The 24,665-nt window shown below is 47.0% G+C and overlaps 1 protein-coding gene across 27 annotated transcripts in view; it reads left to right on the top strand.

The window, feature by feature from the left end:
- The first annotated feature begins 109 nt into the window (after positions 1-109).
- The window catches only part of Nrxn3 (neurexin 3), a 1,564,636-nt gene continuing 1,540,080 nt past the window's right edge, over positions 110-24,665 (top strand). For 23 of the 27 annotated variants that reach the window (XR_005974847.1, XM_041658568.1, XM_041658546.1 and 20 more), the window contains exon 1: positions 110-407. The gene's annotated coding sequence lies outside the window, so the exon portion shown is untranslated. Of the gene's footprint in view, positions 408-1,998; positions 2,077-2,248; positions 2,267-2,963; positions 2,982-4,484; positions 4,501-24,665 lie in introns of those variants that run through there. The other 4 variants (XM_041658535.1, XM_041658537.1, XM_041658539.1 and 1 more) reach the window with 4 other exon arrangements.

The following is a 24,665-nucleotide window of genomic DNA, read 5'->3' as shown; positions in this document are numbered from 1 at the left end:
GCCTTAGCTGTCTCTTTAAAAGCCGGGGTCTGTGTGGGAGAGGGAGGGGCCAGTTCTGGAGTGCGTGAAATTCCTGGGCTCCTCCGGCAGTCTCAGGCTCAGAGCGCAGCCCTACACAGCTCCTCTTGCACGCAACTCACTGAGAGGGAGAGGCAGCAGCGTGCCCTCCCCTCACCAGCCACTGGCAGCTCCAGACACACCGGACCTGCTTCTCGCACCTCCAGCATCCTCCCTTCTTCCCTGCCACTCCCTCCCAGAGAGAGAAAAAGAGAGAAAGAGAAGAAAGGAAAAGGAAAAAGGAGTCAGAAAGATTCTGGAATTTGACTCTTCCCAAGGAGGAAACACCCTGCAAACTCAGTTGATTAAAAACCAAACTGACAGATTCCCAACTTCGGTTCAACCCGGAGGTAAGCTTCTGGGGGGAAAGGCAGGCAAGAGGCGAAAGGACTCCAGGTTTTATCCTTTGGGGAAGAGGTAGAACCTGCGAGGGTAGAAGTTTTCTGTTGAGAGCGACCAACCTAGATTTTCTTTCTTTCTTATTTTTCCTCCTCCTCCTCTTTTTTTTTTAATTTTTTTTTTAAAGCCGAATTTACTGACCATGCGAATGGCTTTTCAACTCTTCTTCCTTTGCTTCGCTTTCTCCTGGAAGTTGAGTCTTTCTGTTCCAGACGTTAGGAAAGTCAGAAAATGTTTTAGATTTATTATGCTCTTCCTCATTTTTAAAAACTTACTTTTTTTTTAAAAAAAGGCTTTCTTCTATTTGATTAAATTATTAATCCGAAATGATGTCAGTCTCTCATTTAGGTTAATACTTTTTTTTTTTTTTTAAAAAAAAAAAACATTTTGAAGCCACTTTCTTTTCCTGGAGAAGGGACTTTGAGAAACACAAGAAGATAAAACAGGATGTTGACAGGGATTTCCCCTAGCTACTAAGGAACCGGGTGTGTGTGTGAGAGTATGTGTCTGTGTGTATACACACACTTGTATGTAATTTTTTTGGAGGGGGTGTGGAAAGGTCATTCTTGACTAAAATTTTAGCTTGGACTCCTGTTATCTTGGGGAAGTGGCACACTCAAGATGTGAAAAAAAGAAATGTGTGTGTGTGTATGTGTTTGAGCGTGTGTGTGTGTGTGTGTGTTTGAGCGTGTGTGTGTGTGTGTGTGTGTGTGTACTCTTTGGATCAGTTACAAGGGAAATCTTCCTCCTCTGCCTTCCATTTGTTTATATTAATGATTTAGTAGCAAGCTTGTCTGAAAACTTCCACTCTGTGTAAGCACTGTGGGTTTTGCAAGCTCTCAGTGACCTTAAAGCATGCTTCAATGGATTGTTTTTTCCCCCCCAAAGCTTTGTGTTGTAGTCAGAGTTTGGGCTCTTTCCCTTTCTCTTTTTTAACCACAAAACTTAACTGCTCTAGTAACATTGTACTGATGACAATGAAAAAAAAATCTGTCCCCCAGCCCCCATCCTTTCCTAAGCTAGTGATGTAATAGCAACCTATGGGCTCTGCTGCCTTGCAGGTGACTTACCCTGTGAGTACTTGTTACAAAAATTAATTGCTCACCTCTTCTATTTGTCTCAAAAAACCATTATGCGATGAGAAAATTATGTGTATATATATATGTATATATACTGCGAACCATTATTGGGTTTAGGTAGAGTGGGTTTTCTCTTCCTTGATCTTTATTTTGTTTTATTATTATATTATTATTATTATTATTATTATTGCAAAGGTAAGGCTAGTCTAGGACGGAGTGATCCCAGTTGGCCCACTTAAGAGTAGATAGAATAGGAGCTATCTTCTCTCCGCTTCTTCCAGCTATTCCCGCTTTGGGGAGAGAGTGTTTCTTTTACCACCCGGATGCACCCCAACATTCGGAATGATTTTTTTTTCCTACTCTGGGTCTAGATGATGGCTCTGAGAGAGAGGAGGGCACTCCTTGTCACACCTGGAGGACAGTGTGTTTTCGGGGGTCAGATGACCGTATGTCTTTGTGATGAAGGGTCGGAAGGAAATTTGAACTGCCAGCACTCTGGGCGACTTGGTTGCTGGGATAGTCTATCCGGGGGCACCTGGAGGTTAGTCAGTGGAGCCCGAAGAACTGTCCCTTTCTTAATGTGCTGTTCTGGATAGAGCCTTCCTTCATCGTTCAACGGCTTCAGCGTCGCCTTTCAAGTTACACTGGTCCCGCTGGCTATGATGGGCAAGTTTACCTAAGGGCTGCTGGTTGTGTGTCGAGAGGATGGTGGGAGAGACTAGGCAAAGCTGGTATTTTTCTTTCTTAATCTTCAGGCTTAATCTGCCTAAGTCATATAGGGGTAAACGATATTTCAGACGGGTGCTGGTTGTGTAGACGTATTCCCATTGTTTGATTTTTTTGTTGTTATTGGGGAATGGAGTAAGGGCTCTTGGCCCATTTTCTGCAGCCCTGGGTTCATCCTGTAAGTCAACCTTCCTTTTGAGAGAAGGGGGAAAAGGCTGGACGCTGGAAGTTCGCTATTAAATTGAGCAACAGGGCTGGGTTAAATTTTTTTTTTAACAACTGGACTGTGCAAATGCCCTTTTCTGGGGCTTTCTGGCCCTTTCTAATGGAATCATAATTTTTGAAAATTGCTTCTTAAGAAGTGAGACCGGGAATCAAAAGAATTCTAGATTTTGAGAGACTAATACGTCTTTGCTTCTCTGGTAGCTTCCTATTATTAATTACTGGGGGACTGGTGGGGGTTTGGCCTCTGTTTTCGTTGCTTTCTTTTTAATGCTGCGTTCTTATGTTGATGGTTGCTGCTTATATAAGGAAGGGATGTATCGAGGTGGATTGATGCTTGGGTTTTGAGATCGGCTACTGAGATTGGGTGGCGGTTGGTGTGTTTGTCGATGTGCATGGTAGGAAGGTCTTTTTTTTGGGGGCGGTGGGGGACAAGAGAATGGTCGGAGAACAGTAGATGAGATGCTCCAGTGAATGGGGACGTGAGGGGACACGGAGGTGAGGTTGGAAGTCACCGATTTGCAGAATTTCTGTCCTGTATCCTCTCCCCCTTTCTCTCGCTCCTTGAAAAAAAAAATCCATTATCTCTAAAAACACATTATTCTTCAATTGGCCTTTTAGAGAAAGAGAGAGAGAGAGAGAAAGAGAGAGAGGGGGAGGGAGGGGAGGGGTTAATTTGGTGAGGGGGCTTGGTTGTAATTAGCCCACTGCTGCAAAACTGAGATACACAAATCCATCGGCACCAGCTTTGGGGGCTCTGAGACGCGGCGGAGAGATGGGGTCGGGTTGTCAGCCTTGGATGAACACTGTAGGCGGTGGTGGGGTTGGTGTTTGGGTATTGTGTGTGTTTGTGTCTCTGTGTGCGTGCAATTTTGTTCACCCCACCACCAATTTCCCCTCCATCCTTCTACCATCCTGCCATGGTTTTGCCTGCCATTTCCATGCACTGCCCCCTCTACCCTCTACCCAACCCCCCTTTCCTTCAGCCCTTTCCATCTCCATGAAAAATTCTGATTCTGATGACTATGCGGCTCTTTTTTTTTTTTTGTCTCTTTGCAACACAACAGTGGTGTGATGGCCTTTCCTACATGCCACACGGATGCAGCCTTCTGATAGGAGGGCTAAGTCGGCACATCCACACACGCAACGGCACACGCGTTTGCACACATATCCTCTCATACACAGGCGACCTAGGACTTGGTTGCGTTTGCTTGGTTTTGTTGCCTTTGCCTCTTCCCCCACTTCCATATCCAGCCATGGCCCCTTTGCCCATCGTCATGCAGGGAACACAGTAATGCTAAAGCCTCATCTTCTCCTTGCCACCGCTGCCGTTTTTCCCCTCTCGCTATTATTCTTTACTAAATGCTGTGGTGTGTCGCAGTTCATGGGATTAGTATGTTGGAGAGTCTTTTGGGGGAGGAGACCTCATAAGGAGGTGGGTAAATGACATTAATGATTTTTTTTGGGGGGGGGGACAAATAAGCACTCAGTGATAATGATCCAATTTAACCATCCATGAAATCTATGTTTGCGGCACACTGAAGGGAGGTTGCAGGGGGAAAGCGGGGTCTGGACTGGATTACCTCTGGGGGAACTTGATGCCTGGAGAGCAGACACAGCCCCCACCCCCATGCACATGGCTGTCCGCTCTCACACACGCCAACACAGACAACCCTGATCGGTGGACTGTGTCAACCAGAGGGCACTGCAGAATATCCCTGAGACTTGTGGTTCATTGGGAGGATAGATCGATGTCTTTGTCCTACCTCAGCTCTCTGATGTGTAGGCGATGCACGGTCTTGAAATTCTTGGTGGCCTTTGTGTTGCCTTTTGTATGGGGGCTAGAACGGTGTTTGTGTTTTTCCAGACAGTGGCGTGCCTCCGATTGGATGACATGGGATTGTCAACCCCGTACGTCTGTGGTTCGAATAGGAGGCTGCCTGACGTTTTGTGCTGGGTGGCAGTGTGTATTGGATATGTGTCTTTTTGGGAGGTGGAGTACTAAGGGGAAAGAAAGGTAAAATTGGGGGGCATTCGTAGGGGAGAGGGGAATAGAGTTTTCAAGGAAGCAGAAAAGAAGGGGGAAGGAGCTGTTTGCAATTCCAGCGGGAAGCCTCAAGTGAAATCCCCAGTCCACCAAGCAAAACTGTGGGCGGGTGAGCTCAAGGGTGATGGGTGGGTGGATGCAGACTGGAGGGGGAGAAGGGACAAGGTGGGTGAAATGAAGGGTTTCCCTTGATACCTCCCCAGAGCTCTGGGCTGGGCTCAGAAAAAGGCCTTGCTTTCCCAGGAGGTATCAGCTACCCCTTGGGTGGTATGGCCTTGGTGGAGGCTGCAGCCTGCAAGAGCTGAAACCGTCCTTGGCCATGAGATCAGCTAGAGCCCCTGTTTTCTCTGGCTTCTGACTTCAGCTGCTATGGCTACTAGACGCCATTTTCCCCTTCTTCTTCAGCTAGACGTGTGTCACTGTATTACCAATTATAAGTGAAATTGGAAAACATTTAAAAAAAATTCCTTAAAGCAGAATGTCCCATCTCTCCCGTGTCATTCTCTCTTCCTGGAGCTGACCTTGAGGAGGTAGGGAGAAAGACTTGTGTCATTGCTGGGGGAAGGGGAGAGTTGAGGAGCTGGATGCCTCCGAGGTGGATTACTGTGGCAGACCCAGAATAAAGCTCACTCTCGGGATCTTGGGCTGTGCTTGCCTTGTATGCCCTTTCAGGTGTAGATGGGAGCGTTGCAAAAGAGGCAAGCATCCCTTCCCAGGCTTGCCACCTGGAAATACACGCTGTCCCAGTTGTCCGGCCTCATGGCCCTCAGTGTGCGCCGCCGTCCCGGGGAAGAGCTAGTCGCGCTGCAGCTCTGATATGTAGGCTAGCTGTGGCTTTTCTGCCGATGAAGCAAGTGCGTCTGTGTGTCTGGGCCAGCCACAGGTGGCTATACTAGGCTGGGAGCAGGGGCTGTGATACCAGCACTCAGTCCCTCCCTGCAGGTCATAGCCCAATGGCACCTCCTCAGAGAGGCCTTTCTTGGCTCACTTTTGAAAATAGTTCCCTTTAATGTTCTGGTGGTGCTCCTCCCCATCATACTGCCTTTGGTTTTAGTGAGCTGACCATCACTGAATATTGTCTAATATCTTGATAGACTGTCCTTAATTTCTGCCTAGAGAAGGCGAGCTCTGTGAGGTGAGGGGCTTAATTTTTATCCATTGCAGTGTTCCCAGGATGGAGGACATTCCTTTGCTCATTGTGTGTGTGTGTGTGTGGGGGGGGTGTTCAAACAAGTATCTGCTGATTGGAGGAAAGAACCATATGGATTCAGGGATGGATCAATCTTTGCCCTAGCATATTGCTTTCTGGGAAAGCTGAACTTTGCTCAGGGCTCTTTTAGTTCTTTCTGCAAGTCTAGATCTCATGGAGGAGTTGTCAAATGTGAACTTGCTGAGTTCAGGAGAAAACGCTTTCTCATGCTGGCTCAGAGTCACTATGCCCCCTCATGATCCCTTGCCATCCCCACCCTCATAGGAGTAGATATGATGGACATATTATACACTCCCTTCACACCCAAGATTTTTTTCTCAATATAGTATTTCATTTAGTCCTCCAAACAATTCAAAGCATATCAGTATTGCTTTGTGGACCCAGATATCACTAAAGTAATCTGAGAGAATGAGCAGATCAAGGGCTTGAACTCAAATCTGACTTATTTCAGGGCATAATCCCATTATCTTCATATTATATGGTTAGAAGGAAAAGAGAAATAAGCCACCTTCTCTTTCAGGGCTCTCAAATACAGAAGAGGAAAGCAAGGCTCATGGATGAAATGACTTGTTGAAATTAGCTGTAACACTGGTGTGGACACAGCTAGAATCTCAGTTTCCCGGATGCTTTTGTGCTGGCCCCTTCACAGCTGTCTGTTGGCTCTCCTTCATTCATCGGGGAGTGAGGTCTTGGTGAGAGGGAGTGGCAAGTGAGCCTTGTAGGAGAACAAGTGGAATGTCTGTAGAGCTAAAGAAATTCTGGATGATGTTTTAGGATTTTAAGGCTAGAAGGTTACTGGTGGGTTCTGTTCTCAGGTTGTTAGAGCCAGATTGTGAATCAAGGCTAGCCTTTGAAGGTGTCGGAAGAAGAGACTCAACTCACATGCTTGTGTGTGTGTGTGTTGGGGAGTGATCAGTGTTCTCAATGTATATGCCATCTTGCCCATCAGTTGTAGAGCTAGATGCCATAGGGGTCCCATGATTCGAGACATAGGGATTCCATGTCTGCATCCTGACATCATGGAACTGAGATGCTGTTAGGCTCTCCCAGCCAATTAGCTCTTAATTCTTAAGGGGGCCTGTATAGGTCTATATTCAGCATGCTTCATTCTTGTCCTTAGATACGCTGGTTGGAGATACTGACGGTGTTGAGTGTGTGGGAGGGTCTGTTGCCAGTCTTCCCTGCTCCACCCTTGGCTTGGACTTGAATGACCCTATGTGGGCATTAGAGAAAATGACCTTGAATGGGGGTTAGAGGTGAATGACCCGAATGGAGTTAGAGATTCTAGCCAAGAGTGCATTTGTTTGTTTGAGGAGGGGATGGGCAGAGAATAAGGAGCTTTATAACCAGAAAAGGTTTATCCTTGGCCAGAACCTTGAAGCGTGACATCTAGTCACTTCTGTGTGACCTTGACATGGTGTAAATGAATGCCCTGGTTTGTTGACAGTTCCTGTTTAAGACTATGTCCTAGTCTAATTATTAAGTCACAACAGTGTCCCGGTTTGGATGATAAAATATATGGTCATCCTTCTCTGAAATGACATCACCTACTTTTTCTTAATGGGACAGAGAAAAGAAGGGGGCATGCTAGAGACAAAAATCCAATTTTATCTCAAGAAGGTAACCAAGAAGAGAGCCATTCTCTGGTGACACTTCCAGGTGTCCCCAATTTCTAAAGGATTAAGACCTAGATATTCTAACCAGCCCCACCACTCTTGTGTCTCCTCCTGCTACCCCAAGCAGTCTTACTGGAGTGAATGGTAATATTTGATTCCTGACTATGTACCGGGCACCATGCTTAGTCCTTGACCCATGCTATTCACTCTATCTTGTCCCTCCCTGACAGTCTGGTCAGAAGATAACCAAAACGAGGTGGAAGCAAGCAGATCTCTGTGAGTTCCAGCTTGGTCTACAAAGAGAGTTTTAGAACAACTAGGGATGTTTGCTACACAGAGAAACACCATCTCAAAAAAAAAAAAAAACAAGCCAAACCAAACCAAAAACAAACAAACAAAAAACAACAATGAAAAGATTACATTCAAGGTCACTGGGTAGGGGTCAACAGGCCTGGGTTTGAAGGCTCTGACCTTAACCTGTGCTGCAACCCCTCTGTGTGTGGAGTTGATTCTGGGAGCTTTCCCACACTCTGGGATATGCTTAAGAAGTTGGTGTTGGTCCGAGGAGTCAGGTTTGGAAAGTGGGGCTTCTAATCTAGGAGTGAAACTGTTCATAGATATTTTTTTTTTTTAATGGCACTTAGGAATTCTGTCTCCCGTGTCTCAGTGACCCTCTTTACTTTATGTCCCCATCGGAGGAGGGAGTTATGTGGTTTGGAATGGCGGACGGTGGGCAAAAGATAAGAAAACCAGAAACCCATTTCTGTTTCGTATTGTGATCCTGGGCCTTAGGCAGGTGGGGAAGGATAGGGCACTGTGCTGTCCATGGTCCTGGAATTAGGATCTGACTCTTCCATTTTTTTAGATGGACAGCATCCTCATTTGATGAGGAAGCTGGTGGTTGGAGAGCCTAACTAGCATATTTAGGATAGTCAGCAAGAAAAAGCACACCTTAGGTTGAAGCTTAGGTCTCTACCTGGAGACCTTGCTCTGTACTCTGCATGGAGGCATGGAGAAGAGGGGCATCTTTACTAAGGACTAGAAGAGAAAATAGTCATAAGGGAAATCTTTATATCAGTTCCCAGCGGCTGGGCAAGGCCTTTATAGTCAACATCCTGGTCAGTCATTGCTGGTCTCCTTCCCCTCACCCCAGCTAGGGTAAGAGAGCTGCTACTGATCTTAGGTTTGAATGAGGGTTGATTCAGTTTGAAGAAAAGGAGGAAATGGAACCCTGCATGGTGACCCAGAAGGGGTTCCCAGAAGTTTCCCTCATTCCCAAAGAGCAATAATCTTTGCACTGAAGACAAGTTAATCTTCCTACACTCTGCCTTGTTGGGCGAGGCAAGAAGGACTGGAGGCTGCTCCCCAGAGACGGAAAGACTGGAACAGAAAGGGAAAAGACTGGGATTTCCTGGGCTGGTAGACCTCAGGGAGAAAAAAGGAACTTTTTCTTGGTTGAGAAGCAGGCACTAAGAGAAGTGTTTCTCTGATGGAGGAGCCCCTCTGCATCCCCCAAGCTGAGCTGCATTAGCTTCGTTGCAGTCCCATTGAAGACTGTGTTTATTTTTCCAATAATGTGTTAATTAAACATCGATTTCCGGGTTGAGGAAAGGGAATTGGATTGCTAGAGCTAAATGGAGTGAGGCGGATTGGGACATGGTGAGAGGGGCTCCATGCTGGAGTCAGCATTCTCCAGCATCACCCCAAGAGGGCGGAGGGGTGCTGGGGCAGCCTTCTGGCTCCCAGTTTGCAAATGCTACCTCTATCAGAGCCTTCAAGAAACATTCTTTCTACTTTGGCTACCAACTCTCTGTGGAACCTTGGTCCAAGGAGGAGGTAGCATTATTTTCTACTTTTCTGGGCATTTTTAGCTCACGGAGAGATGATATGCCAGGTTTTGATCTTGGTACTCTGTAAGAGCACACTGTTTATTTAAGCAAACATAGGGTAGAAACTTTTTACAATTCCACTTGAGAGATGGGAAAACTCAGGCTCAGAGATTTAACAAAGTCAGGGGCAAAGACTTGGTAAAGCAAAGGAATTTTAGGGCCTAAAGAAATGGCTTTGTAAAGTCCTTGCCATGCTAGCACAGTTCTTATGTTGGATCCCAAGTATTGACTTAAGGATGCTGGTGTTATAGGCCTTTTATAGCTCCAGTTCTGTGAAGCAGAATCAGGTAGATTTATGGAGCTCACTGGCCAAGCCATCTAGTCAGTTGGTGATCTCCAGATTCAGTGAGAGACCCTGCCTCAAAAAATAAGGTGCAGAGTTGAGGAGGACACTCAGCTTCAACGTCTGGCTTCCAAATGCATGTATGTTTACACACACATGCACACACAACTGCACCCCACACTCCCCTCGTGAATATACATATACCACATGTATGCATTCATACATTTAAACCCACAGAGGCAAAGGGCTGTTAGAGTAATTAAAGCTGTATATGGTTGGCAGAATAGCTATCAAATTGTTTAAGCCCCTTTAAAAGAAAAAAAAAAGCATCCAATAGCAACAAATAAAAGCATTTGGTATTTTCTCATTGACTGGGATGTTTTGGACTCTCACTGTGTGCCAGCAACTGCATTAAGTGCTTTGCTCACTGAGTAGAGAATTCGGTGAGTAGGTATCAGGTCACACCACCTCTACTGTACAAATGAAGAAAGCGGGGCTCACTCGCCTCCCATTGTAGAGCTGGTAAATGATGGGGCTGGGATAAAACTTTGACGAAGATGACTTTGGATTTCACTACCTTTCACTGTATACTGAGAACATGGCTCACCAAGTTGCCTATAAGTTATGGAAAACAGAGACTTGGAGACTGTAAGATGGACCCACTGGTCAGACTGTGAACTTCAGGAATCTCAGGTCTTAAAACGTGGATCCACATCTGAGCCCACCCACATCTCAGCTCCGGTTTTTGATTGGAAGAAGGCGTTTGTATATGTTTTTTGTTGACCTAAGTTGTAAAAGTGCATTAGAACTGTCGTTCTTGGGGGCTGGAGAGATGGCTCAGTGGTTAAGAGCACTGGCTGCTCTTCTAGAGGACCCAGGTTCAATTCCCAGCACTCAGAGATGGCTGTCCCTGAGTCTGTCTCTAGTCCCTGAGAACCTGAAAAGCATGGCAAAAACATCAAAGCACACTACTAGGGTTCCTGAATTAAGATTACAAACTCAAGCTGCCCTCCATAGCAATTTAGTTAGAAGTTTTAGGGACAAGACCCATGCATCATCTTCAAAGCATCCCAGGTTTCCATGCGTCTACATAGCAGGTAGTGGTGGGGCTGGAGTGACTTCTTACCCCTACAGTGCAGGAGGAGGTGAGCAGGGACTTGCTACACATCCACAGCATCCAATGGGACAACACTTCAGCTCATCAATTTCTTTCTTACTAGGAGACTAGCTTTCAGACACTGGTATTCATCAACTCTCTACACATCTTTGGCTAGATGTCATCAAACTCTCTCTCTTTTGATCTGGGATGTGTAGAGAGGGTAACCCCGGAAGCTGCCTGGAAAGTAGGCACTGTCGGGGTGGGGGGAAGAAGGGGTTATAATATTCAGGACAGCCGGAGATCTTGATTCCAGAAACACGAAGAGTTCTTCCCCCGCCCCATTCTCCAGAGGGCAGGAAGAGTGACAATGCCAACTGCCATGGTCACTTGTTGATCTGTGAGGGTTTGACCCCCTGGCTCAGAGCTTGATATCCCTTGCTGTCATGGGAAGGTTCATTTTCCTTGACTGGGGTCCTGTAGCCACTGTAGAACCTCTTTTTACAGCAGTACTGAGGGAGGGGCACTGATCCCATCCTGGAGACTCAGTAAACTCCCTCTTAGGCTCAGATAAAACAACAAAGTAACTCTTGCAGCAACTTGAGTGTTGAGAAGCCTGTCAGCGAAGCCATCCTGGGGTTTCCCCCAGGGATCAGTAAAAACCGCTTCTCTAGGGCTCATTTCAAGCTTTTCTTCCAAAGCTGTCAAGAAGTAGAGAATAGTTGGAACCTTTTAGAGCTGGAAGGGACCGTGGCGATTATCCATGCCCATGTTAGTATTCTATTCATTTTTCCATTCGTTTGTTCATCCAACAGAAATTTATTAAACATCTACTACATCCAGGCACTGTACCAGGTTCTGGGAATAGAGCCATAATTGTGAGAGGCATTTGGTTTATCCCTCCTAGAATTTAAGCTTGGGTGGAATGGCAAGTAGACAACACAAAAATATAATTACACATTGTGACGAGTGTTCTGAAGAAAGAGTGCTGGGGGCCCGGAGAAGGATGGAGATCTAATTTAGCTCGCTGGCACCGAGAGTGTCAACAGCTAGAATGTATCAAGCGCCCACTATGGCAGGCAAGTGCTGTGTCAGGGCTTCCTGTGCGCCACTGTGTTTCATCCTCTTCGTGAATCTTGGGGAGAGGTCCCGTTATTACGCTTGTCTTGTTATAGAGGGGGAAACTGAGGCACGGAGGTCATCCAGAACAGCACTAAACATGAAGCCCGGTTCGCCTTCCCTTCTGCCGGGGATGGAGACTGAGCCTTTGCATGATGTTGAGGAAGGATGGAGGTAAGGAATAGAGCAGAGACCCTGAAGTGCAAGGAGCTGATGGTTCAAGGGCAGGAGTAGTCAGTTTAAGAGACTGTCTGTGATGCTGAAGAATACGGGGTGGCTAATAGTGGGTCGCACCACTAAATAACCAGGGGAGGAGTCTCATCTTGATTAGCTAGATGCAGTCATTCTTCAGTGTGGGTTGACATCCAACACCATGCTGGGCACGATAAACACAATTCTGTCATTAAACTGACAAATGGGTGGCCAGGGTGGGACACACCTGTGATCCCAGGCTAAGGAGGGGGAGGCAGGAGCGTTAGGAGTCCTGAGGCCTGCACTAAGCTATACTAGAGACCAGCTTGGACTACACAAAGAGACCCACTTAAAAAAAATAAATCCATGCCTCCTCAAAATAATCAAACAATTTTTTTTTTAAAGCAGAGAAGAAAATTCTCCTGGCTACTCAGAACTTTTGGATGCCAGCCGTTGTGGTAAACACATTATCAAATTGCCTTGTCAAATCCCCTCCAGGACCAGGAAATTAGGAATTCAAGCCCTTTGTTGCAGGGGATGGAAGCTGGGCCTTTGGAGGCCCTGACCCGCAGTCTCTTAGTTTCTAGCTAAGTAAATATGCCATTCTTAGGCATCATCCCTCTGAGCCTCCCCTGTCTAGTCAGCCTGAACCACACCCTTTGAGTGGTGCTAACCATAGATGGGTGTGAGGCAAAGGACTTCTATCTGGATCTACAGACCCACTTCTTCAGGGACCCAGGTGACAAATAGTTAGGGATGCTAAAACAAAGACTTCGTAAAACATGGGTCTCTCTGCACTCTGGGGAAGTGTCTCCTTCTCTTCCCTCTAACAAGAACCATTAGGTCTCATCATCTGGTTGGTTGGCCCAGGAGGCCATAGCCTATGTCACTAGCTCTTGGTCTGGTTTCTGCTTCCAGCTCCCCTCTCATCTCTACCAGTTGCTTGTTTCTGAGTTGCTTTTTTTTTGTGGCTATTCTGCTCTCCCCAGGGTGCCATCCAAGCACCCCCTCATATGATCCCCTGAAGTTGAGGCTCCTTGGTTGTGTGGTCCTCTGGCCAGCCTCAAGTTGACCCACACTAAGCCGACAGGAGTGGTTGAGGGACAAAGTGCGGGGCTTTCAGTTCTGGCCTTGGATCAGAACTGTGAGAGATGGGCAGGAAGCAGTAGAGAGAGAAGAGACAAGTTAATGGAGCATTGATAAAATAGGAAATTCTGCAAGTTTCCCAGGATGTGATATCTGTTTCTTTGACTTTGTTTCCCTAACCTGGAGTTAGGAAAATCTGTTGTGGAGACAGATGTCCCATGGAATGAAAGTCTTCTATGTCCTGGCTGTATTCTCCTCTAGGGTTTTGAAGGCTAGTTCTGCCTGGAGTTGAAGTTGAAAGTGGGCAGGCTAGCTCTCTAACTGAGTTTCTTCAGGGGTCAAGGGAAGGGACCACCTCTGTACTGGCTTCTAATACTGGCAAGAGTTTGAAAGCAACAGTTTGACTCTCCAGATTCCCGAGATCTAGATAGAGCAAAGAAGGCGGGCCAACTTCTCTGAGAAGGGGCGGGTGAGTGGGAGGGAGGAAGGCTGTCAGGAGTGGGTTTTGAAATGTGCACGCTAGTCACTTATTTCTTTTGGATATGTGGGGTTATTATTTTTTTATAACATTTAAATGCTTATAAAAATGGCTTGATTTCCTTACTACAAAATAATACGTGTGTGTTATCAAACATTTAAAAATATGCCGAAAAACAAAAGGAAAGAGACACCTGGCAGTTCCCTCTCCAGACGGTCATCCGAGGAGGGGATTCTGGTTCCTGCATAGCCGGCCTAATTTCGAAGCATCTGCAGGCCTGGGCATGTTATTTTGTTTCTGCAGAAGTTCATTCACTCATTTAACAAGTACTAATTGAGCACCCACTCTTTGCCAGGCACTGAACTCACATTTTGGAAGCTGTCACACTAGCCTGGTTTTTCACCGAAAGATGCGTCACGAACATGCTCCCACCACGGCCGCTCATGTCTCGGAGCTTCCAGATTTAGATTTGGGGTGTAATGAGGCAGTTGGCAAATGTTGCCATCTCGGGTCTTATCTTAAGAAGGAAGGGAAGCCGGCTGAGCTCCTCTGTCCTTGGCACCTCCTTGAGAGAATAATGTGTCCTTTTGCTTGGACGACAAGGGAGAGGCTAAGGAAAGCTTGGAGGGTGCAGAGTCGGCTTCCCTAGTCTTTAGTATTAGAATCTGAGTTTTTTTTCTGAATGAACAGTTTGGAGAGGGGAAACCCCAGTTTCTTACATGGCATTTGTCACCTGAGAGGGTGGAGGCCCTAGAGTTTCAGTACTGCACCTGCTTCAGAGCAGAGGTAGGGGCCGGGACCATTTAGATGATTTGCCCCAGGGGCACAGGCAGGCAGGTGTACTGGAGCTGGAGCTTGGGTTGCTGAGTGAAAGAAAGGTGCATAGAGAGATGGAGGATGGGTAAGACACCAATAGTCCAGGCTATGCTCGGGGGCTGAAGGGCTTTGCTTGAGTTTTGAGATGCAGAATTCATTGCACCCTCACACAATGCAAATCTGAAGTTCTGCCTTGGTCAGGGAGCAGGGGTGGGGGGGATGGGGTAGGGGGTGGAGAGGTGGGGGAAATGGGGGGGTGTGCATGAGAGAGAAGAGCCATTGTAAAGCTGTTGTAACTTAAAGAGCAGGTGGCACAGAGAGGACTTCTAAAAGTTCAGGGTCACACGTGTTGGTCAGACACTTTGCACAGGGCAGAGTATGGAATTCTAGCTATAAAAAGAATACTGTCCTCCCTCCTAAGGAAAAGCCCATGCCACTCTATACCATCCCTTTCAAAACCTTGATGGGAGAGATGGAATGCAGGTTCCCATGAAAGGGGTGATGACCTCTTGCTGAGGAAGACGGAATTGAAGGTCATTATGGATGGCAGGAAACAAAACAAAACAAAGAGACAAAACAACATGGAATTTCCCTAGGTACCAAGGGGATTCCCCCATAGAGGGTAAAATGCAGAGTCTGGGGTGGGGCTGCACACGGACACTCAGGGGATGGTAGGTATTTCACTGACTCTCATCAGATTCAGTTTAGCCTAAGAACGTCTCTGGTAATCAAGGCCTCAGCCTGGGTCTGCTCCTGGGGGTAGCAGGGACCATGGTGGCATCTCTCACCTTCTGGACAGAAAATCCTTCTTTCTTTTGCTACTAAATCAAAAGTCCTGGGCTTTACTTCATTCAGACCCGCCTAGGTTACATGTATCTATCTAAACCAATCACAGGGAGTTCTGGGGCTGAGGTGGAGCCAACCTATCCCTTCCAGGGCTGCTTCTTGGTGGTGAGTGTGACTCGTGTTTGCTTGGGAGAAGCTGGCGCCTGGACAAAGGCAGTCAGGATTTACTCTGTGTGTCCCTGTCAGAACAGTTGCATGGCTCCACCCCCTCATGCAGGAAGAGAACTGTCATGGTGGAATCCTCCCTGAATTTGGCAGTGAGGCCATTGCATGTCTGACACGGGCTCTGGTCTTTCAGTAGAAGCCACCAAACTGGGCCACTGAGCGAAGTCCAGAATAGGGCCCACGTGGGTGTGTCTGACTCATCCTGGATTACATGGGGAGGAGGAAGGAGAGGCAGAGCAGGAGGGTAACTACAAAGGGCTGAGTGAGTTAGGCTTCTTCAGTCCACAGTGCTTCCCTGCGGTTCTTGTCATTCTTTGGATGTAGGGGGTCATGGATCACCAAGGACTGAGGGCTAGTGCTTCCCATGAAAGACCTCTGAAGGGTCTGGGGACCCCAGGCGCTGCTAGGAAATTGAGCTCATCCTTTATGCACCCCATCTTTTTTCCCTCCATTTGCAGCTTCTCCACATTAGACCCCTCTGGGCTGAGCTTTGATTGATAGGTACCCTGGCAAAATGGCCATTTCCGGGGGCATCCAACAGCTTTAGGACATCTGTGCTGGTTTCTGTTCAGATTCAGTTGGGCCTCTCTGGGCTCTGGGCTGTGGAGAATTAATTTGCTTTAGGCCTCAGAAGTCACGAGGATGCTATTCTTTTGTTTGTTTGTTTCTTGTTTTCTTAACAGAAGCAGCCTTCTTATTTGCTTGTTTGTCTGTAAGGCAAGAGTTCTGCCCTGTGCTGACAAAAGAGGGTTTCTTTGACCTGGAGATTTTCTTCCTCTACTTTAGATTTATTGAAGTGTTGGGAAACTGAGCAGGGAGTGGGGATGGGGATGGCTGGAGGGCAGCAGCATGATGCTCAGTGCACTGGATGGCAAGATTGCTCTGGGCTGGTTCTTGGGTGAGCCCTGGACTTTGGTGTGCTAGTGAAAGACCTGGTAGAGTGTTCGGATTCTTGCTCATCAGCGCTATGACCCTGGACACTTGACTTCCAAAGCTCATGAAATAGTCACAAGTGACACCCTATATGCTAGTAACATTTTGGGATATGTGCATGTTTCTTGATCTTTGAGTAGGTCTAGGACGGAAGTGAGGCTGAAGTTCCGAGCTGCTGAGGGCTCCGTGTGTACACACACTGCCCCAGCTCTCTGTGTGTGCTGCTGTTCAGAGTCTCATGGTGAGGTGGCCCAGGAAGGGCGGATTAGTACTCTCACTTTCCAGGAGAGAAACAGAAGTTCAGGGAGGTTAATTATTCTTCCTAAGGCTTCTCAGCAAGTATGTCCTCAACGCTTCCATGCTTTGGATCTTAGATGTAAAGTATATGCTGGGGGGGGGGGGGAGGCACACCCAGAGAGTTGTTAACACCGTGCTTTTCATTTATTTATTATTTACCTCCTCAGTGTGTGTATCCGTTCTGTGTAAGTCAGAAGTAATTATAGAGTTTCTGTAGTTGAGGATGGCCTAGGATTGATTGATGTGATCAGTGTCCTCTAATTGGTTGTCCAGTCAGCCAGGATTGGAACCCGTATGCTCTGAAGGCAGAATATCTACTTCTACTGTTGCTACAGGCCGAGGTCCTCTCTGCTTGCTAGCAGCCATGGCCACAGCAGTGAAGACAGTAATAATCAGCTCATGGTGGCCAGGTCTGACCTCCCGCAAGCTCCTGCTAGACATTATAAAGGGATATTTTCCTCCTTAGGCAGGTCTCACTGTGTGGACAAGGCTGGCTTGGAATTCATGATCCTCTCACTCCTGTCTCCCAGCTACTAGACTCAGGGCCATGAATAACCATGTCTTTTTTTTTTTTTTCCTTTTCGGTGGACCCATTCTTTCCTAGTACCTCCACAGGGCTTTGTGAGGACTAGGGGGTCAAAGAAGTTAAGACTCAGGTTCCTTGGAAAGATGCATAATGGGTCGGGTTTTGGGCTTCACAGGGGTCATGTGGTATGAATTAGGGCAGGCGGTGGGAAATATCAATGAGCAGTTTCTTGGAACGTGCTAGTCTCTTTCGAGTGTACTATGGATGGAGGGTGAGTCCCTAGTTGAAGTTGAGGGATTTGGGCTTTTGGTAAGAAATCCATACATAGAAAGTGCTCACAAGCCTGGGGCTGCCTTCTCTACCCTCCTGTAGGTTGACGCTGTCACCGTCATTCTAGAGATGGAAGAACAAGACAGAGAGATTTCATTGCTCTTGTCTCCTACATAGTGAACCACAAACCAGGATTTGAAATAGGGATACAGGAATGGCTACTTTGATTGCATTTGATTACAGAATGTCTGTATTAGGCAAATCTTGCAACAAATTTGTGTTTTACAGATCCTTAAAAGATGTCAGTTAACTCGGGCCAGTTGGGGAAACAGGCTTCCAAGCCAAGTGGATTCTAAGATAAATGTTCTCCAGGCTCAAAGTTAGCTACTCCACTCCAGTTTGGAGCAGGCCTTTGGAGCTCAGGTGTAACTCTTTAGAGGAAACTGACAGGACCAATGGGGTGGTAAGGTTCCATGCTTTGTTCAGAGCCTGACCTGAAGCCCTTGGGGGACACTTACAGGACAGTAGATCAACCCCTAAGAGTTAGAGGATCACATTGCAAGTCTGCTGCCATGGAAGCTTGGGTGACAGGGACAGATTGCAAATGTCATACATAAAGATGGTTCAACTTAGTAGTCAGGGAGGGCACCAGATCCCATGCCCATTGAGATTTTCTTGGTCATGTGGGCTTTATAGTCTGGATTCGTTAAGACCTAAGGCATGGGCTCTGTGTGTCTCAGGTATGAATGCTGTGAATCTATTCTGTGTGCAAACTTTAGTCAAGTTACCTCTTCCTCAGAATCACAGATTTGTCCCTTACAAAACAGAAAAGTCGCACCTACCCCTCCTCAGTATCGTATTTTTCCATTGCAAAATAGGAAAAGTCACGCCTACCCCACAGATTGGTTGTGAATATTACATGAACAATTAGAGGTAAACTTTATGTAGTCTCAGACTTATGTCTAGCTGGAACCTTTCTGTGGATTCAAATGCTTGCATGTGTATCTACCCTTTCGCCACCTCTGCTGATACAATTTGAATTCAGCTCAGAACGGAAGCTTTCTCTTCTTCTGATTTGATCTCCTGCCCCGCCCTACTAATCCTAGCCATCCCTACTTCAGAAATAGGTATCCCCACCCTGCCACTTGCTCAGACTTATCTCACCTACAGTTGTCCCTCTTGCCTTCTTGCCCTCAATCTCTACCCACAATCAATCTGCAAGCAATTCCAGTTTGTTCATCTTAGAAATGGACCCAGAATAGAACCATACTTTTTACCACTATGGCCCAAACTGCCCCTTTTTCCCGCTATAGCAATGGCCTCCTCACTTAACACCTTTTAACCATGAACCCTGTACATTAGTTTTGTTGTGGTTTTATTTTATTTTTGCACATTTATCTATTTAGTCTTTCTCTCATCCCCTTCTCTGCCCTCCCTCCGTGTGTGTGTGTGTGTGTGTGTGTGTGTGCATGCACATTTTGAACTCAGGTCATCAGGCTTTGGGGCAAGAACTCATACCCACCGATCCATTTTGCTGACCCTGGAAGTGTCTCAAACTGAAACTCTCAACTGTCCTTCAGTTTGCACTTTTCCAGGGCATCTTGTGCCAAGCCTAGATGGGCCCCAGGGTCTTTGGGGCTCCTCTAGTTCTGCTCCCCGCATGGCATCCCCTTTCTAACCCTCCTTCCACTCTCCTTGCTGGATCTACGTAGTTCATGCTGGTGACTTCGCTGCTCCTTGAAGTTTCCAACCCTTCATAGCCTCCAGTTTCTTTTGGCCTGGATGTTCCAGGCCTGAGCTGCTTCACTGAACAAGCTGCCCCCCTCCCCCCCCCCCGTTCTCACTCTAGAGCAACCCTTCCCTCCCCAGCGCTTTCTTCTTTAATTTCCACAGCCCTAATAGCACCTGACATGTGTCGTACGCACGTCTGTTACATTTGTTCATGGTCTCGCCTGAATAGGACCTCATGCCCCGAGGGCTGGTGGGTACTTTGCTTTGTTCTCAAGCAGCACTTCTGAGGTAGTGAACACTAAGCCAACATCTGTGGAGTGACTGCCTCTCCCCCACTTCCCTTCCACCGTCTGGGTTCATTGGGGCGTCGCCACCTTTTCACCCTGCCCTTGGGGGTCCAATGGGAACATATTACCAATCTCGGTTCTTTTCCCGGAAGTACCCGTGAGAGACAGGGCGTGGGACTTTTGGAAACAACTCTCCATTCTGTGTTATCATAGGAGGGATGCATGAGCCTTGTGCAGTGCAAAATAACAACAGTACACATACCCAAAGACCGAGGCCAATCCAGAAAACAGAAATCCATAGCAAAGAACATGAAGAGGGAATTGTAACTCCATGGGTAAAGTGTTTGAGGACCTGAGTTTAATCTGCAGAGCCAACCCGTGTGGGAAAGGCAAGCCTAGCCTTGTGCACCGGCTCATCCACTCGGGAGGAGGAAAGCAGGATGACTCTGGGACTCACTGACGAGCCAGGCTGGTCCTAATACGGGAGCTCCAGGCTAACGAGAAATCACATCTCAACAAACAAGGTGGAACTCGGGGGTGAACTCACAGACCTTTAATCTTAGCACTTGGGGGGCACAGGCAGGTGGATCTCTGTGAGTTCAAGGCCAACTGGTCCACATAGTAAGTTCCAGGCTGCCTGGGGTTGGTAAGTGAGCACTTGTCTCGAGCAACAGACAAAAAAAAACTCAAACCCAAGAGTGAAACCAACCCCTCTCCTGCCAAACTAAGAAAACAAAATAGAAAAAAAAACCCAACTAGCAAACAAGGTGAACAGCACCTGAGGAAAACAGCTGAGGTTGTTCAGCCACTCACACATGCGTATGCACATACATATGTGTTTCTGTACACACAGACACACACACACACACACACACACACACACACACACACACAGACACACACACTGTAGAGCTCTTGAAGTCCTACCTCTCAGATAGAGCCACATGGCCGCCCACCTCAGGCTATCTTGTGAGCCACAGGTTCCTTTAGGTCAGAACAAATCAGAAGGAGTACGACATGAATGAGGAACATGGCTAAAGAAACTAAAGACACAGTGTGCTCTGGAGAAAAGTGCTAGGGTAGGGAATTGGAAGAGGTTGGGTCCCGTCAATGACTCGTGTGTGTGTGTGTGTGTGTGTGTGTGTGTGTGTGTGTCTTCTTTTTTCTTTTCGAGACAAGGGTTCTCTGTATAGCAGTGGCTTTCCTGGAACTCACTCTGCAAACCAGCCTGCCTTGAACTCACAGAGATCCCCTCTGAATGCTGGGGTTAAAGGCGTGTGCCACCCCTGCTTGGCTTAACATCTTTGTATGTGAAGGAAAGCAGTTTGTTTCAAGGAAACATTCTGGCAAAGGGAAGATAGTAAGGTGCTTTCTGAAGGAGCCAGAACAAATTCATTTTGCCTTTCGTTGCTTATACTTCAAAGCACCTACTTAGATGGGACCTTCTTTAAGTCACGAGGGCTGGGTTTTAATGCAAGTAGATTCATTGTTATCAGGACATGAGACTGAGGCAGGAGAATGGCAGCTATTGGAGGACTTACGCATGGCACAGCTCTCCCCCTCCATCCGTAGGCACATGCTTCCTACCTGAATGCCTGACACTGCAAACAGTACTCGACCTGTGTATACTGTGCCTCCCTCCCCACCCCTGGTATATTTATAGCAAAGCTTAATTTATAAATTAGACACAGCTAGAGATTAGCCATAATTAAAAATTAAATAGAATCATAACAATGCATGTAGTAAAGTTGCTAGTGTAACCGTTCTCGCTATGGGGCCATGATAAGTACAATAGCATTGCCCAAGCAATAAGTACTGCGGTACTCTGACAGCCTTAAAGAAGGCCACGAGGTGAGTAGCGGGCGAGCAACACACACAGTGTGGATACAGTGGCCGAAGGGATGGTTCCACTTCTAGGAAGGATGTTGCTCACAGTGGTGGGAAAATAAAACTTGGATTATTTTCTGAACCTTCCCATTTAATGTCTTTCTAGTGCAGTTTACCAAGACTTACTGAAACGGAACCTTAAGACAGCAGATGAGGTAGGGGGAGTGGGCTATCATAGTTAGCTCATCACTCTCAGAGCAATCTAAGTGGTGGGAGTTTTGAGTTACCCTTTCCAGACAAGACCCAGTGGCTCAGAGCGTTTGCATAGCTTCTGCAGGTGTATGTTTCCGGGAGCGCAGTGTGATTTGAACCCAAGCCATCTCCCAAGACCTTGCGTTTCTATCCGTGAGGGATGTGACGGTAGGCAATTGGATTGAAAGAGGCAGCGTTGCTGAGATGGAAGTGTATTTGATGAGTTGCAGGAGGAGGCTGGATTTCCACAGAAGTTTTTGATCGCCCCCCTCTCCTATTCCTCCCATATATTCCACTGGACTGCGTGTTATCAGACAGATGAGGAGACCTGGTTCTTTGTCTTTGGGAAGTTTCTCCCAGAAATACTGGCTGATGGCTTGATGGGATGGGAAGGCTGGAGGTGGTACCACCAATGTGAATGAGGAGGCAAAACTTGAGGTGGGGATAATGAGAAACCAGCCATGCAGGTCATTCCCTGGCCTTAGGTTTGGCTGTAACAGGTACCTCTTCTGCAGAAGAGCTCTAGAAGTGAGAATAATATGGGGGTCATTAAATCATTTCTTTTTTTGTAACCCCTTGAAAACCTGGCTCTAGAGATGGGAGAGGATGGTCTGAGGTTACAAAGCCAGTGTGTTAGAGGGGGCGTTTTGGGGGAGTGTCATAAGACTACAATGGGAAGATATAAGTCATAGCATTATGTGTGCAGGTAGTGTGTGTATGTTCCTTAGGGGAGTCCTATGGGTGCCATTCAGTTTAACAAAGCTTCATCGGGTAACCCCAGACACCATAGGAAGTGCTTGAGATGGAGTCGGCACAGTGGCGGTAGGTGACAGCTGGCAGAGTGGAAACCTTTTGGTGGCTCTACTGAACAGAGTTGATGAATTAGGTGTGGGGACGAGAGAGGGATCAGTGTGCGAGTTATGTGGGTGCTGGTGTGAGGGACTTACAAATAGTTGGCTTCAGAACTTCTCTCCCAGGGCTGGCGGCCAGGTCCTGATCTCCAGGGCAGGCTGACCAGGCTAAGAGACTTAGAAGTGTCCCGACTAGAACTTGAATCTTTGGATTTCTTCTTTCCTTATAAAAGTTTCCACTTTCCCAAACTCTCTGATTTCTTCTCCATCTGCCCAAACCCTAACCCTAACCCTAACCCTAATCCTAACCCTAACCTTCAGAGAGACCTCTGCTCTCCTGAGCCCCCTTGTCTATACAGAATAAGAAAATGATGAAGATGAATTGATAGAACACTTACTGAGCTGGGAGAAAAATCAGAAATTAGTCAATTTGGGATTTGGTAAAGCAGTCAGATCCAGGTCCAGTTCCGATGCTAAGGATATTGCTGTTGCAGACAGCTCCAGCTGCTCAGTTTTTTTTTCTCTGTCAGCTATGGAATCTTAGTGCTAATATAAGAGTTTGGAGCTCAGTTTGACTTCCCATTCTAGAGATACATAAACCGACTCTTAGAGAAGTAGAGGTTTGGGATTACGTGAATAAAGTCACAGAGCAAGTTGGTATGCCTTGACATCTGGACATGAGAGTACTTATAAGACACCGTGAAGCTGGGTAGAGAGGATGGAAGAGCACATGTGTAGGAATTTCAGACCGGCAGAGCATGGCTGCCTGTGTGACGTAAACCAGTCTAGCACTCCCTTTGGGTGGAGGTTAAGGTCTGTTTTCTGCCCAGAGTTGTCTTCCCCCCAATAAGAATATTAAGTAAAAATGGCAGTAAAAGAATCAATGTTAAGTTTCTATGTTCTGGAAGACAAATTCAAGGTCGTCTGTCTGCTTTTGTCCTTGGAAAGTCTGCTCCCTGGGAACGAAAGCACTCTTGTTGGTAGCTAGGACTCCACCTTCCTCCCTCCCTGCCTTGACTGGCCATCTCGCTGTACCTCCTATGCCACTGCAGCTCTTGTGAAGCAGGCTGCTGAGGTCCCTACTGCCCCTCTGCCTCAGGAGTTTATAAGCCATGAGTCTGGAGCAGCGTCTTGATGTGTGGACACTTCTGTTCTTTTCTCTTTGTGGTGCGAGTCTTCTGGATGCCTTGGGCTGGGCACAACACTCAGAACCCACAGATTAATCTGGTTTGGCCTTGCTTTGGCGTTTTGATAGGCCATGTGGCATGTGATGGAGAGAACCGCAGAGTCTTTCTTTGACATTTACAATGGGTTTGTACCGTTGGCCTTTTTTATGTCTGGCCGAGCACAGTTAGGCCTCTCTCTCTCTCTCTCTCTCTCTCTCTCTCTCTCTCTCTCTCTCTCTGTGTGTGTGTGTGTGTGTGTGTGTGTGTGTATTATGGGTGAGAGATTGGTGTTCCCTTGAGGTTAAGTTCAGTCTATTGTTGAGGTTAAGTTTATAGCCACCTGTGTGAACCTCTTGATTTGAGATGTGTTACTACTTCTCTGAGCTCCAGGGCAATTGTTGCTCAGTGGCTCAGACTATGGGCACATGGAATATGTGAACAGAGGAGGTATTGCCAATCTGATGCCTGGTGACCAAGGGCTAGCCTGGAACAATATGGATACAATCGGCAAGATAAGGGTGAAGAATTCATATTGGCCCAGGACCTCAGACTGAGTAAGTTGGGAAGGGGGCATTAAAAGGAGCATATTGTAGGTTTTGGCAGAATGAACAAGGGGAGTTAGATAGATGGTTAAAGTAGGGGCAGGCAGAATGATTCAGCCTCTTGGAGTGGATTCTCTCAGTCCCCATTCTGTACCATGCCTCACTGGGCCTGCATTTCAGCCTTGAGCCCTTGCCAGGGTCCAACCAGCACTCACCGCCCTGGCTGGCGCTGACCCCTTGGCACTGGCTTGAATGCCATTTGTCTTTGTGTCTAATCGGCAACGTGGGCAGATGCAGAAGTGGCTCAATTGATGACCTGTCTTCCGGAGCACTCAGGGGATCCTGGGAGGCTCTGTTGCTTAGATGGTTCTCAGGTGTTAAGGAGCCCTTGGTAGAGATCTGCACAGGGAGGTTGATGGTGGCTGCCTCCCCTTTCGCCAGTCACTCTTTCTTTTTCTGGTCTGGTAACTTTGGTTCAATTTAAGTGAGTTTTACATTTCAAACTGAGATAATGTTTAAGGATTGTTGTTCTTGAAGGATTAGTTTCCAGAGAAAGTGAGAAAATGAACACACAGAGGCAAAGAAACAGGGCACTTTTTTGAGTTTCTATCTGGGCTTTCACCATCATCTTGTAGGGTATCCACTGGTTCATTCATT

The sequence above is a fragment of the Microtus oregoni genome, unplaced genomic scaffold, assembly GCF_018167655.1.
Source record: "Microtus oregoni isolate MIOR12 unplaced genomic scaffold, Mior012 000009F_ref0000495, whole genome shotgun sequence".
NCBI classification, from domain to species: domain Eukaryota; kingdom Metazoa; phylum Chordata; class Mammalia; order Rodentia; family Cricetidae; genus Microtus; species Microtus oregoni.
Note: the sequence above shows the minus strand (reverse complement) of the source record. Positions and strands in the feature narration are given on the sequence as shown.